The 15241-nt window shown below is 40.0% G+C and overlaps 1 protein-coding gene across 14 annotated transcripts in view; it reads right to left on the bottom strand.

Moving 5' to 3' along the window:
* Positions 1 to 14635, bottom strand: part of PTPRF (protein tyrosine phosphatase receptor type F) — a 915542-nt gene extending 900907 nt beyond the window's left edge. For 12 of the 14 annotated variants that reach the window (XM_060231648.1, XM_060231653.1, XM_060231652.1 and 9 more), the window contains exon 1: positions 14023 to 14191. The gene's annotated coding sequence lies outside the window, so the exon portion shown is untranslated. Of the gene's footprint in view, positions 1 to 14022; positions 14192 to 14618 lie in introns of those variants that run through there. The other 2 variants (XM_060231649.1, XM_060231650.1) reach the window with 2 other exon arrangements.
* Between the last annotated feature and the right edge of the window lie 606 nt (positions 14636 to 15241).

Below are 15241 nucleotides of genomic sequence, written 5' to 3'. Positions count from 1 at the left end.
CTCCAAACTGTTCAACAACTGAAAAGCGGTTGTCATACACTAGATCATACTGTCAGTAGCCCATCAGGTCCTTCCAAACAGTTCATGGGCTAAAGCTTTTTCAAAAACAGCCCAAAGGTGTCTCTCAAAAAGATGATTTGGGTCCAAAGGTGGGGTGGGGGAATAGAACCAAATAACTATCACACTAACAAGCAACAAAATTTAAAATACCAGGAGATGCTTTCCTTTCAGGTCTTCTTATAGATCTCTTCTTTCTAAAAAGACCTTGAATCCAGTCATTAAGCAAAACATCTGGTATATTGCTTTGATTTGCAACACTAGTCATTGGACAGCAACAAAACATATTTTCCCCAAAGTAGCTAATAATTGTGCATTCATATCATGTATAACCTGTCGCTTATTCTCCTCATCAGCAACTGCTCAAGTCTGATAGAATTAAACACTCAAGTCAGGCAGATTTTGTTAAAAGCAATAATTACATTATTACTAGAATATACAATTAAGTAATGAAAAACCAGAATGACACTGTGCAGCAGTATTTTATCCACTTCCAAAAATATTACTGGACTAAAAACATGCAGAATAGTAACAGTAATAAAAACACTTTCACTGAACTATCACAGTTCCCAATTTAAAACTTCAGCCACAGGCAAAAATATATAAATGATTAGCATTATGGTGTTTATTTTAATTACACTGTGCAATTAGAATCCAACAGACTGTCAAATCACTTAGGATACTAAGAAAACCAATAATTTCAAAACATTGAGTTTCACTTAGAAAACTTGTCCTTCATTTACTATAATCATGACTATGTCAGCAACTTTGAGCCAACCAGCCAACCACATACTAAAACCATTAGCAAAAATAAATTAGCACACTAAACTAACAGCAAAAAACACTAGCACATGTTTTTTGGTGGTACACAGTAATACAAAGAAAAGGCTTGTCGGAGGCTAGTTCAAATTCTGCTTCAAGACACCAAAACAAAAAACCCCAACTAATGCTTTAAAAAGTCTCTAAATGAGAAATTACTGTAAATGCAGACGGAATTCCAATGCATTTCAAGGTCAACAAAACGGGGTTCTTACACAGAAGCCACAACAGCACTACTACTTCTTATACCACCAGAAAAAAACTCTAGAACATACAAGAAAAGCCAGTGCTGCTGTTTTCACACAAGCCAGGATCAACCCTCGGAAAGTTGTGTTTAAATTTTTACACTGGAAAGAGAGCCAGAGCTTGGGATGGCTTGTGTACTATTTATTTATTTATCTATCTATGTTAATTTCTGTTCTGCCCTATCCCAAAGACAGGCTCAGGGCAGATTACAACAAATTTAAACAAGTAACAATGAACAATTAAAAACTAGCAATGAATTTAAACAGTTAAACAATTAAAACAACAATTAAGATTACTCCATTTCAGGCAGAAGACAGTTAATTGGATCATAATACAAACAAAGCTGGAACTGTTGATTCTCAGTAGGCCCAATAGAAGATGGAATACTGCAGTTAGGGAGGCCAAACATTATCCTGCCATTCAAGATGAAGCAGCACAGCTATAACTCCTCACAATGTTATGGCAAGGTAAGCACAAAGCTCAACAGTCTACTGCAGTCAGTAAAAGTTCAATATATGCTGCCTCTTTGGTTAGCTTCTTTTCCTACAGTACTGCTAATCTGAAGAAAACCATCAAGAGGGAAAAAATTAATTCTGCTTGGAAATGGTTACCTGCCAATATGATCCACAATGTCAAATGTTGTTAGTGCAGCAAGAAATATCACCCTACCTACCTAGTCACTTCTCACATGATACAATTACCCTGAAATTGCCTAGTGTTTACACAAGATCATAGCAAAAATATCTCCCAAGGACGCACCATAAAATTCTCACACACATTCAGATGCTTTAGTCTCCATTCTAACAATGGAAGCTTCCATGATTTATCTTAACTAGCATTGTTCATTCAAAAAATTATATTCTCTTCCCTCTGGAAACAACTGTAATCCCCACCAGTTTCAATGCAACTAGAACATGGCATTGAGTTTGTAAAATGTAACATATTACACAGAGATGATGCAATCCACAGTAGCTGGAGGTGGGGCGGGGCTTGACTCTCTTTCAAATCTCTGTTCACACAAAGCAACTAGATTTGCCTTGGCACTTCACACCATGGCTGGAATCCAGAGTTACTCAGGTCACTCTAGGAGCTTGTGTTAGCCCAGCAGAATTTTTACTTTTTCTTTAACCAGTTAGCCTTCATGCCATTCCACACTGTTTTTGAAACTCCTCTCATTTTCAAAAGCAGGCATGGCGACTGGAGGAAGAGGTAGTAAGTGTAAAGCACACTTGAGCTCCTGGAACTAGATGCACAGTTTGGGGTTCTTGTTCATCTTGTCTACTAATTCTCCCAAGTCACTTCTAAATAATACTGGGTCATCTAGCCCTCTTTATAGTTTAAAAAAAGTATCTGCATTCCTTCAGTAAATCTAGCATCAGTGTTTTTGCTGACCTCAGTCGTATTGCTCATATTTAACTCACAGGGTAGGATCTTCAGGGTGCTGTCAATGCTAGGGAGGATAATGTCCTGCAGCAGACAGGTCATTATCTTCCAGCAAAAGTTCACTGTATCAGCCACCAAACTACAGCAGCTTCTTTCCCCTCAATTCTTCATTCTTAGGGTGGCTGGCTTTAGGAACAAGTCTGAGATGTCCTGTTACTGTCTTCTAATAATGCCAATATTCACAGATCCTTCACATTTCACAGTGAATTATATACATACAGTTCTGTGCAAGGATTACTTCGGCTCATCTGCAAAAGAGATGGATGCCAGTGAATTAAGGGACTCAGAATGTAACATACACTTAGAAAAGGACCCAAGTTAAAAATGTTTTGAGTAATAGTGTTTTAACTACACTCATTTACCGTACTTCTTTTAAGGCCTTCCAGAGGACTCCTCTAGATACACTTCAAAAGCATACTGCCTGACTCAAATACAAGGGCAAAATGCAAACTATACTGAAGTGTTGGGCTCCCTCTCTTCATGTGGTGTTGGAGAGAATACTGTGGTATATCTGTTAGCCTTCACTTTACAAATCAATTGTTGATCTTATTACTGAATCATTTAAGGAAGGAGAGAAATGGAAGAAGTAGAAAATGCAAAGTATCATAAAGAAGAAAACAGCATTATAACTTTACTAAGGTGAAGTTAGTTGGCCATATTTCATAACATCTCGAGGTGGGGGGGACTATCAAGCCATAAATATAGCTATTTATTTTCTGTAGAACTAGTAGTAGGAAATATAGAAAACTAGTAAAAGCAGAAAGAAAAGTGGCTATATTAAGCAAGACTGTTGGTTTCATAGGCCTGCAAGAAGCAGTTAAGACTTGCTTCAAATCTTTCTAATTTTCATTTTAATGGCAAGAGCTATGGTAAACTTAAATTGAGTCTTTCAACCTGTTAAAATGCTTGTTTCCATGGGTTTAATTCTCCTCTTTATCTAGCACTACAATAATTGAAAGTTGCCAAGGAACAAGATCAGAGCAAAAAAAGCCTGAACTTTTCCACAGTGGGAAAAACCATATACAAGCCTATAAAATTAAAACTGAGTGGCACATTTATTCAACAAGAACAGATATCAACAAAAATATTTTTTTCTATTGGATCAAATTTAGGGAAGTGGTTAACATATGCTAATAACACAATACTTTAAATGACATCACTGTAAATATTTAGGCACAAAGGATTTTACACCTGAGGAGTACACACATGAGCATATTTGTAGGTATGCATGCTTTCAGTTCTACAAACATTTCATTAATCATACTACTTAGTTAACTACTAACTACTAGTAGTAGTTAGTTAACTACTATTTCAATCCGTTTGGTAATAAAAAGGTCAAGAATTTTTTTTGCCTGCAGTTCCATACAATTTTGCAAAGCAAAACAGATCCCAAAGATATTTTATTTAAGATGATAAAATGCTACTTCTGTTTTAGTATGTTTGCATACCATGAAAAATGCTTTCTATGCATGTTTTCTCAGAAACGGTGTATTGGTGGAACTCTGTCTGGGGCAGTGATGCTCTGTATTCTTGGTGCTTGGGGGGGGGGGCACAGTGGCAGGGCTTCTAGCCCCACTGGTGGATCTCCTGATGGCACTTGGGTTTTTTGGCCACTATGTGACACAGAGTGATGGACTGGATGGGCCATTGGCCTGATCCAACATAGCTTCTCTTATGTTCTTAACTCTCACTGAGTTTACTGAATTCAGTGGGGCTTACTCCTGGATAATTGTGCACAGAATCACAGACTAAATTGGTTATTTATTTACTTTAGATATACATGCCACCCACTCCGCAAGTGGACTCTGTTAGATCCTGTTGAAAAGATCAGCAAATGGGTGGAGGTGATTTTTGCCAAATTCCAACACTTTTGAAGGAGATCTCTCCCCTCATGCTGGGGGGGGGGGGAGAGTCCTCCATCTGGAGTGTCCTTCATCGTCCCCAGGAGCAGCATTTCAAAGGATTTGGGGAGGCGAAGTAGGAGAGAGAAAGTAGAGAAGTTGTGCTTCTCTGCACCAAGCTTTTAAATGGTATCCAATCGATTATTTGCCAATGAAATAACCAAGGTGAATGCAGAATAGCCAGAAGTGTGAAGTACCTGAATTCATGACCAAACCAGCAAATAAGGAGTGCCCAACTAAGTTTATCATCCAAGTACTACATTAGGGCTATCAGAACTATTTAGTAGTACACAGAGAGGCATTCTGAGGAATTATCTGGTAAGAGGGATACTTTTGTTTTTATTCCAATTAAATTTTGATAGCCTCCTTACTGACTCAGGCCATTTGGTCCAAAAAGATTAAAGCCATCAGCAAAGTAGTCTGATAGCCCACAGCTGTCATAAGAAAAATAGCTTTCCCTGAACCCAAATATTTGTACACTGCTCTCACTCAAGAGGAATACTAAGGTTCAGTTCACACACTGTCTATCTACCAAGAGAACTGCATGATTGACAGTTCTCCGCTTACTTCAAATTCTAAGAAAGACCATTTTCATAGTGGCTAAAACAGACAGCATGCACGATAGGCTTTAGCTATGGGAGAGAAGAAAAGTCTTCAAAATCTATGGGCTGACTTTGAAGCAGTGTCTCTTCCAGGAGCCCAGACTGTTTCTCTCTCTTGGCTAACAAAAAGCAACTGCCACAAGACTTCTGGTGGCAAATAAGTTGATGGTCAACAAACTGAGGAGTGGATCAAGAACAGCGTAGCTTTTGCAAATAGATAAAAGTCTTAGAAATTTTTGTATCCCTGTATCACTAGTTGACTAACCCTCCCAAATATGGGCGATGTTAGCCCTTGACTTTATGGAGCTACTTGAACATCAGCCATCACACAGAAGTCTTGCCATAGTAATAGTACACTAATGTCCTAAAGTTATATTTGCTGCTAATGCTTCCACAGTCACAGTGATGAAAATTAATGTATTCAATTTTTGCCAGGAAAGGATTCCCTAAAGAGTTTTTGATATTAAATGGTATACAACTAACCTTTGCCTAAATTAATCTGTACCTCCACACAAATTGTATTAGATACAAAACATGTTCTTTATATCACCCAAGTGCCCATGGCTTTTTTGAGAGAATGAACAAATTGGTAAAAGAGTCCAAAATTTGGGACGAAACAAGAAGAATCATGGAAAGAACTTTTATGAGCCACTGGCTACTTATACAGGACAGCTCCAGACTCTATGACATGTATCATCCATTGAACTGTTAACAAGACACGGGGTTGACCTTAATAACCACCTGCACAGAACTCTGCTTTACCTGTAAATCAACTGATATATCACTTTATGAGCATGTTAAAGGTAAGTAAGATAAACATGAACAATATGTTGATCATTTAAAGGGAGCTAGACTACACAGGTTTTAAATTAGAGAGATAACTCATGAGAAACTGCTATACCAAATAAGTGGGGAGGGGGAAAGAGAGAGAAATTGCCATATTCAAATATGGAAGAAAATGGAACATCTTAATACACTACATGTCTGGATTTGCTGTCAACAGCAAAATATTCCCTATGTTTATCACCTGCTCTCTCCATTCACAGCAACAAGTGAATATTATCATTTACAGGCATTTGCCAATTCCAGCCTTACGCACACACAAGCATTTTACAAAGTACAATCAAGGATTATATCTTATATTGTTTGACAAAGCTAGTGATAGACTGAGGGGGGGCTTGTTTGGGTAGAAGTAGGCAAAGGCCATGGTGAGCAGAAGTGAACCCCATGGGGCAGCAGCACATGGCTACTACACTGTGAACCTGGGCTTTAGCTGAGTGGCTATCCTAAACTCACTAGTTAAAAGAGAAATCAGAATCTGGGGGTGGGATTGTTGCTATAGAGCTTGTTTTATTACCTATAGCCTTTATGGTCTCTGGCCACAGCAACCTGGACTTTGAATCTTTTGATATACAACTAACCTTTGCCTAAATGAATCTGTACCTCCACACAAATTGTATTAGATACAAAACAAGTTCTTTATATCACCCAAAAGCCAATGGCCTTTTTGAGAGAATGAACAAATTGGTAAAAGAGTCCAACATTTGGGATGAAACAAAAAAAAAACCATGGAAAGAACTTTTATGAGCCACTGGCTGCTTATACAGGACAGTACACATCAGAAAGTCCACCATAACCATTATGACCTGAAAAATCTGCTTAAAAACTGTTTTTCCCCTCTTGCTTGGGACATCTGGCCTGATGAAGAGCTATGTGTTACTGGGTTGGTCCTAAATTACAAAGGTAATACATGGTTGAGGTTGTATCATTTGGGGTTTTCCAAGACACCACCACCAATTTGTTTCCAGTGAAAGATCAGAGGCCATTGCCACTCCACTCAAGAGCAATATAATTAATTCCAGTCTTGAAGAAATAGGATCTTATCTTTTCTGTGCTCCCTGAAGCCTGACATGACATGAAACAAGTTACCTTTCACAGAACGAGAGGCTGGACCTTGTTTAATTTTAAGGAAAGAGGCTGGTGCAGCCTCAAATAATGTCTGACTAGTAAGTCACTTGTGAACTCTGGAAGAAAGGTTTAATTGCATTGATGTTAGGACAGCAAATTTCTGCTGTTCAGTTGTAATTATTGCCAAATGACATCTGGGTAATTGAACACCACAGGAGTTATTTGATCACACATATGAACCCTAAAAATGCCTACACTAAAGGAGAACATTCAGAAATCAGTTAACAGGACATGCCATACTAGTAACTGGAAAAAAAATTCACCACAATCTCCTACAACCTTTCACTGAATCCACTGAATACTATTTTTCTTTAACAACCATTATAACCTTACAAGAGTATTTTTCTGTACTAGTTCCTTCTCCCACATCAAACCTCTTACAGCCTTGAAGCCCTCATGAAAGTCATAATACAGTGATGCCTAAAGCCACCTACTATGTTCACAGCAGAGGCAAGCTGTAGCTCTCAAAATCCCTGAAGTGATTTATCAGCAATGAGAAAATGCATGACAACATAAAAGAAAACTTTGCCAGAACAGCACATGCAATTTTTACAGGCATGTCTACCACACCCATGACAGAAATTATATTTGCCACACAAGAGGCTTGGGTTCAATTCCCAGCCAAAGCAAAAATATATCTAAAAGACCTGAATTCCTTGGAGAAGAGTCAGAATAAGCATATATTGAAATGCATCTCTGTGTCCCATTGATAATAACGTGGGTAAAAACGTCCTCGAGGTAAAGAATGAACAAAGAAAAATTATGAGGAACAACCTCTCAAATAGGAACATTTCTACCAGAATGGAAATTTTATTTCTGGATTCCATTCCGTGGATGTTTTTCCTTTTCTGTCTCATACATCAAAAATCCATTCCACTTTGCCTAGCGTATTGTTCTGTACCTAGCCACCATTTTACAGTGTACTTACTGACAGACACTGTTCAATCATGGGCTACCATTTTTTCTATATCCTACTCAACTGCATTAGCTATTCTACTGAAAGACATCAACAAAGTTTTCATTGCAAAGTAATATCTTGTTCCTTCTTATTCATAGGTTCTCTCTCTACCAGTATCCCATCGGTGTCTGTGTGTGCTGGTTCAACAGAGCCCAATACACATAACTACACAGAGTTCCAGATTTATCTTGCGTATTTTTCTCTGTTTGCTAACAGCCAACTGGGTGAGAGTTCTATGAAAAAGTTCCATGTACACAAAGCTATTTTACCATCATGGATTCTGAAAGATCAAACTAAATTTTAGAACATCCCATTTGTAAGATACATGCTTGATCATAGAAATAACATTTAAAATGCCTGCCTGTTTCTATCAACGGTTAATTTGTTGACTGTAGGTACTTTGTTTAGTAACTTTTATATGCATGATGATTTTAATGGTTGTTGATGGTTCTCTGTTGATTTTTCTTTTACAATACTGTGAGCCACTCTGAGTCCACGCTGAGCAAAGAAAAGCAGGTTAAAAGTGGTTAAATCTTTTTATTAAATAATAATAAATGTCAGAATTGGCTTAAGACCAGTATCAGAATTTGTAACTGCACATATGAATGAATACATCTGATTTTGTGGAGAATTACAACCGTAAGTAATAATACTTGCATAGTTGATTGAAGTTCATGAAATTACACTCCAGAGCAAGCCTGTTAAATCTAGTAGCACTGATTGTCACATAAGAAACCTATGATCTACAGGGTGTGCACAGAATACTACTGTATCAACACAAAAGTGGACTTTGCATGATACATATAAACATGACAAATAAGTATTTCTCTCAGCCCAAGTCATCAAACCAGTCTAAACCTAATGGTACATGATCAAAATTCAGTCCCTTGAGCCTGCGTTGTGCTTAGATATCATGCTATTTTAAGACAGATACAGGGTCTCTATTCATTTTTTCTGATACAGTCTTAAAATATCATTCATGACGCCTATAGTTCCACATGCAGAGACACAGGGGGGTTGTAGAAAAGCCCAGCAGGAACTTATTTGCATATTAGGCCACATACCCTGATGTCACCATTGTTTCGTGCAGGGCTTTTTGTAGAGAAAGCCCAGCAGGAACTCATTTGCATATTAGGCCACATACCCCTGACACCAAGCCATCCTGACCTGCGTTCCTGCTCAAAAAAAGCCCTGCAGAGAAGTATTTTTAAAAGAAAACTGATTATCTCAAGATTACAGCAGAAATCTACATGCTGTCAAAATTACTTCGGGGACTCTGTCCTGCTGATCCCTATCTCATGCAAATTTTTGCACAAACATATATACTGTAATTTTAGAGGTATACAATTTCAAACACAACTGACAAACTAGTTTATCTAAAACAATGCCATTCTCTTACCCTAAGTTATAGAAGAGATAGTTAACATTAGCTTTAGAATTATACATCCGCATTTTGGCCTGACACCTTGAATAGGTCTTTTTTATTATTTTTATCTGCATAATGAGAACTAAGTGCTTTAACTCTCAGCCTCCTCTGAAAAGCGCTTTAAGAAACCATTACAAAATTGGAATGCAAAAATGTCTGGCCTTCATAATGTACTAACAAGACCAGAAAACTGCTGCCTAGCAGTATTTAGCTGATCCAACAAATACTTGGTGAGTTTTTAAGTTTACAATTCTATTACCATACAAAATACAAATCTCAACCTTTTCATAATCACACAAGCCAGGTAGGTGAAAGTGTCAATTATTGACAATGCAGCTACAAACATGTTAATCACACTTTGCTGAAACAGTTTACTAAACTCTGTAGAATATCTTTTAGTAGCTTCTCATGTATCAATTTCTACAGGAGCAACACCTGACTAGGTTAGCCTCAGTGGAAATATACAGTCCAGAGCCCCATAAAATGTAGTCACCAATACTTTCTGCTCCTTTCAAAAGTTGCTCAGTCCCTTTTAAAACATTTGCTGTCAAAAATACTACTTAAAGAGGGATAAGTGAAATAGGAATATGTGTTTCCTCGACAGTAAGCTATAAGCAAACATCCTTGCAATTTGCAGTTTCTAAGGATGTCGGAATAAACCACTATTACAAGTAGATTTCCTTAAACATTTCTTTCCTTAAACATTTCTTCCCACAGCCCAGTATTATGAAGACACAAAGAATAAAGTTTTTCTTTCTTAGGCAAGCTTAGATCTACTTCCTCAGACCACACAAGTTCAGATAGTTGTCAATGGCAGAGAAACAAATGTTTGTCAGATGTTCTCATGAGTATCACCACAAACAAGGGGGCAAATAACCCAAATACTCTTCCAGCCAGTGTTAACTGCAGGTATCAATACACAAATATTCCTTGTTTTGTTTTGCAGACATTTTGACTTTTTCAGCAGAAGAACTGAGGAAGGAAAACTGTCGTCCTTTATTATTTCTGCCAACAACCAAAACACTGTCAAAGGCAGGCAAGGCAGCATATATGAAGCAAGAAGGGCAAATGGCAATATTTGTAAATGAAGCTGAATTAGAAAAACCCTTTTTAAGCAAAAGGGATGCATTAACTCATTGGTCAAAAGCGGTTTTAACAAGCCGAGAGAGAAAGAGAGAGAGATGATTGCCTATCCAAGAAATGGGATCATTGCCAAATGTCAACCTCCAAGCTAGAAAGTTAACAGACTTTCATTGGAAACAAATATTTTGAGACTGCTTCACTATCTATTAAGATCACAAGGGTAGCTGCTGTTGTAACAGACTACATTTCTTATTTACAAAGCTGAGTTTGCTGACCACACACTACTAAAACTACATAATATCCCACAACCATAGATAAAACAATAGCAAAGTAATAAACCAAAGATTAAAGTACATTAAAAGCAACATAAATCTGGCCACTGTGAATCAAGCATCAAGAAAATGAGTGATGTGTACATGATTTTTAAACACAGTTTTTAAAATTAAGTCACTGTCACTTCAGGACCACTAGTGACAAAAAGATACTGCCTACAATCTTGGTAATCTAAAACTGTCACATACATTTCCCTTTAAAAGATGAGCACATATGAAGATTTACAGAAGCAACCTCTCCCTACTCCTCCCCAAGACTCACAGAAATTAACTATAGTTCCAGACATAATTGAGTTCATACATTCTTACTCCTGATTAGACTTCAGCACAAGATATTCCTGGGGCCTTATGCCCTATGTGCTTATTCCCCATTTACTTGAGACTGCAGCTAGAATTTTCCTATACAGTAAGCAAAAATTGCCTCTAGGAAACTAAACAAATGTAGAATTTAAACAGGAAATGAAGACCACCCTAATGCAAAACCATAATAATACAGCCATGGTTAATACAGCACTGTGTTATGAAGGCAGCATACTGGAGTGGGGAGGTGTCTATCCTTCTATACTGAGAGAGCAGCCAGTATAAGCATGCCTCGGAAACACAGACAGCTAAAATCAGCTGCCAGTCCCAGGTCTTCTTGATGCCTTCAGAAAGCAGAGCAGGATAAGGGTGGAGGAAGAGTAGGAAAAACAGCATGGGATCAGATGAGTAGGCCATGGAGTGAGCAACCATTCCTTTAACTTTTTATTATTATTATTATGGGTTTGTGTTAACTAGATTCAGAGACTTCAAACACAACCAACATTAAGGCAGCTAATTTCTCTTCCTGGTCACACAGCTATGTCTTTTACAAATCATTCTGTAAAGTTAAACTCTCTACTTGGCAAGTAGCCATTCCAATAGCAAATGTAACTATAACTGATTACATCAAAGATCACTAGAATTAGCATTAATCTTCAACACTGTTGGAAGAAATGGTCACAATCCATTTACATGAATGCATGTTTCCTAGCACAGAAATTCTCTGAGGGTTTACATTCAAATGAAAATGTAATTTACAGAAATAAATATAAAGAAAATAACCAACATTTGCATGCACTCATTTTCCCCCATCCTATTAATATTTCTACCAGCTACATTGCCTTGCACAAAAATGAACTCAAAACTCTTTACTGTGACTCCATAGTTTAGATTTTTGATCAGAAATGTAAGACCAGCATGAAAAGATTAAAAATACTGGCAAATGCAACACTGAAAATGCTACTCTCATTCCTGATATTCAGAAGTAGTCTTGGGATTTCATACAATCTGCCAGTCATTGCTTCAGCTGAAAAGAAACCAACAGGTTGAGTGGGAGCTGGCTGACAAAGTGCCTACACTATTTGCATTTTAAAAGGGTCCTTTTCTTCTCATCTAAAGTACTCCTGCCAGTCCAACAGGGGGCAAAAGTTTAAATCCTGCACACAAGTATATTAGAGCACCTCTAAGAATGAATGGCAAAAAGGAAATAAAAAGGAAATTTATAGTGGCAGGGAAATCTTCCACTGCTTGCTGGAAAATGCTCAAGTTAATTTGTCATCAACACACAACACACTGACATTTAACAGAACTTTTTTCAGTATTTAACAGACACTATCAATTACTGTTTAACATTTTATTTAAATAAAAAAACAAACCACATTGCCTCATTGTTGTCCAGAAATGGTGTTCTAGTGACAGAAACCTGTGCCACAGAAACAACATATGCAAATTATGAGAAATACCCAAAGCATTAGATGGCTTTTATGCACCTCCTTTCTTTGAAGAAAAAATTATAAATGCTAATAACCAACTGTCAGAGCAAAAATGTGTTTCAGGTAGTTTTTTAATTACCCCACATTTAGCTTACAGCATTAAGCACAGACTTTGAAGCAAGAAGGCACCTTTCTAAAGCTGTCTGTGACTGCAAAACCACAAACCAGTCTAACCAAAGCCAGGAAACTCATTGTTTCTCTCATTTCTTTCCATCAATCCGCAGCTAAAAAGAACAAAGCTGCAAAGATTAAAAACGCCGAACACTCTTGGTTCCCATTTAAAAAGGCAAAGCAGGATTTCTAAAAGCATCTGGTTTCAGGACTGTTACTGGAGTGGTATCACTGACTCTCTTTTCCAGATTGTACGGTAGACCTGGGAGAAATCCAAAGATTTTGTTTCTAAACATTTGTCTCTGGGTGGAGAAGCAGGCAAGGCAACATTCCTTACTGAGAAAGTCTTGGGTTGTAGGCACCGCAGGTGAAGTCAGGCAGACGGATCATGTCTATTCTTCACCTTTTAAAAACATTGGGGGGGGGGGGGGTTATACACTGAGTGATTTTCTTACAGGCGATACAAATTACTCCGGCGCATTACGTCTTCCAGCGGGAAAGGTCACCGGGCAACTTTCATTAATATGGAAATGTATTTCGCCTTTTTAAGGTACAACGATATTTGGATACTTGATGCCTCTCCTTTTTATTCTCTTCGTCACCAGATAGCGTCTTTTAAATTTTTACAAAATTAAAACCTTCATCCCACAACTGGAAAAGGGGTTTCCATAACCTGTCCATGCATTTTTTTTAAAATGAGCGGTTGCAACCAACGCAGCCAACTGATTTAAAAATAAGACTTCTTTAGTGTATGTCATAAATACGAGTAGAAATCGCCGGGGGTGGGAGGAGGAGAATATACATGCCCTACCATGCAACAGTTCGAAACAGGTACATCTCAAGTGCCCGAGCAATAAATTTCCGGAGGGGGAAGACCCTCGTTTGGAATCCGGAATGAAAAGAAAGAAAGAAAACAAGAAAGGATGGCGGCTGCAGCCGCAGGTAAGAACCAGCCCTAAACCTCCATGCACGATTGAATCGGGCCCAAACGGTTCCCTCTCTGAGGAGGACGAGTTCCCGCTGTTGGAAAAGAGAAAGGCTCCCAGGAGAACAAGGGGAGAGGCGGCGTTCCTGCCCCGGGAGACAGACACGGGCTGGTGCCGCGGAAAGCGGCGGCACGTTCACAGTACCTCCCACCGAAGGAAGTCCGAAACCTGGTCTAGAACTTGGGGTGCATTTTTCTATTACGTGGGAGAAGGCAACTCCCCTCTCTCTTCACCTCCGACCCCACTCAACAGGCGGCGGGGAACCTGCGAGATCCCAAACGCCAAGAAGGTACTCACCACAAGCGCCCGGGGCGCCGCCACCCGCATGCTGCCTTCCTCCGAGCCGCCAACCAGGCGTCGGGCTCCGCCGCGGTCTCTCCGCGCTCACGCACACACCGGCAGCACCCCAATCCCCTCCGCTCCCTTCCTTTGCTCGCTCTGCGCGCGGGATCACGCAATCAGCGCGCCCCCGTTCGAAGAGCCGCCAGCGCAGCCAAGCCGCCTCAGCAGGGCCGCGCCGCGCGTGCCCAGCGCCAACCAACCCGCCCGCAGAGTCCAGGAGTGCCTCGCGCCCGCCCGCCTGCCTATCAACCCCTCCTACTATCTCGCGCCATTCACTCTCCGCTGCCCCCTCCCCCCTTCACTCTCCTCATCCTTGGTCTCAAAGGTTTGGGTTGCGGTGCCGCTTTGCCTTCACGCGCCCTCCCCGCCTGGCTCGTGCACCCCAATAAGCCTGCCCCATTCAGCCGCTCGCATACTGGACCTTGACTTGGGTGGCTACTACCGAGCTGAGGAGCCCTCCTGTACTCTTCTGGGCCACGCTGTGGCGCGGTTTTGTGGCTCTCCCCTCCCCCAACACTGGCATCGCACGAGCGTACTCGTAGAATTTCCACCTTAGCCTGCAGTGCTGTGCACGCTTTACTTGAGAGCAAGGTCCATTGAAAAGAAAGGTACTTACTTCCGAGTAAACCTTTTTAAAATCACGGAAGAGCTGCTATGTTCGGATTGTAGAAAGGCACACACTCTTCAGTATGCACTTTGCACAGTCACTTTCACGTTCCCCGCCCCCCTTCTTCGGGTTCCTTCGCGGAAACCTTTCCCATCGCCTCCCACAGAAGTGTCCTCCCCGCCCCCCCCCCCCCATACCGTCTCAGTTAAGTCTCGGTATCTCCCACTCGCTTCTAACGCAATTCTTCCCTCCCCCGCCCACTAAATTTCAACCTTGCAGTTTTATTATTTTACTTCTAGCACATCACAGCCCCACCCCCCCCCCCACCCCCGTCTCCCTCTCCCCCGACAGCTCCAGGGGTAGAAAGTAGGAGGGGAAGGATTATTTACACGCTGGAGCTATATATCTTACACAATTGCCAGAGGAACTGATAGAAGCGGGTAACGATAACCAGAAACGTGCAGCCTTTTTTCTTCGTGAGTTGTAATCTCCCACCCACTTGCTTAGCTGTGGAATTTTAGTCAGAAATAGGTGTGAACTGCTTTGAAGCCCCAGGGGTAAAGGTTA

This window comes from Heteronotia binoei, chromosome 2, assembly GCF_032191835.1.
Source record: "Heteronotia binoei isolate CCM8104 ecotype False Entrance Well chromosome 2, APGP_CSIRO_Hbin_v1, whole genome shotgun sequence".
Classification (NCBI taxonomy): domain Eukaryota; kingdom Metazoa; phylum Chordata; class Lepidosauria; order Squamata; family Gekkonidae; genus Heteronotia; species Heteronotia binoei.
This window is presented reverse-complemented; position numbering and strand designations above follow the sequence as displayed.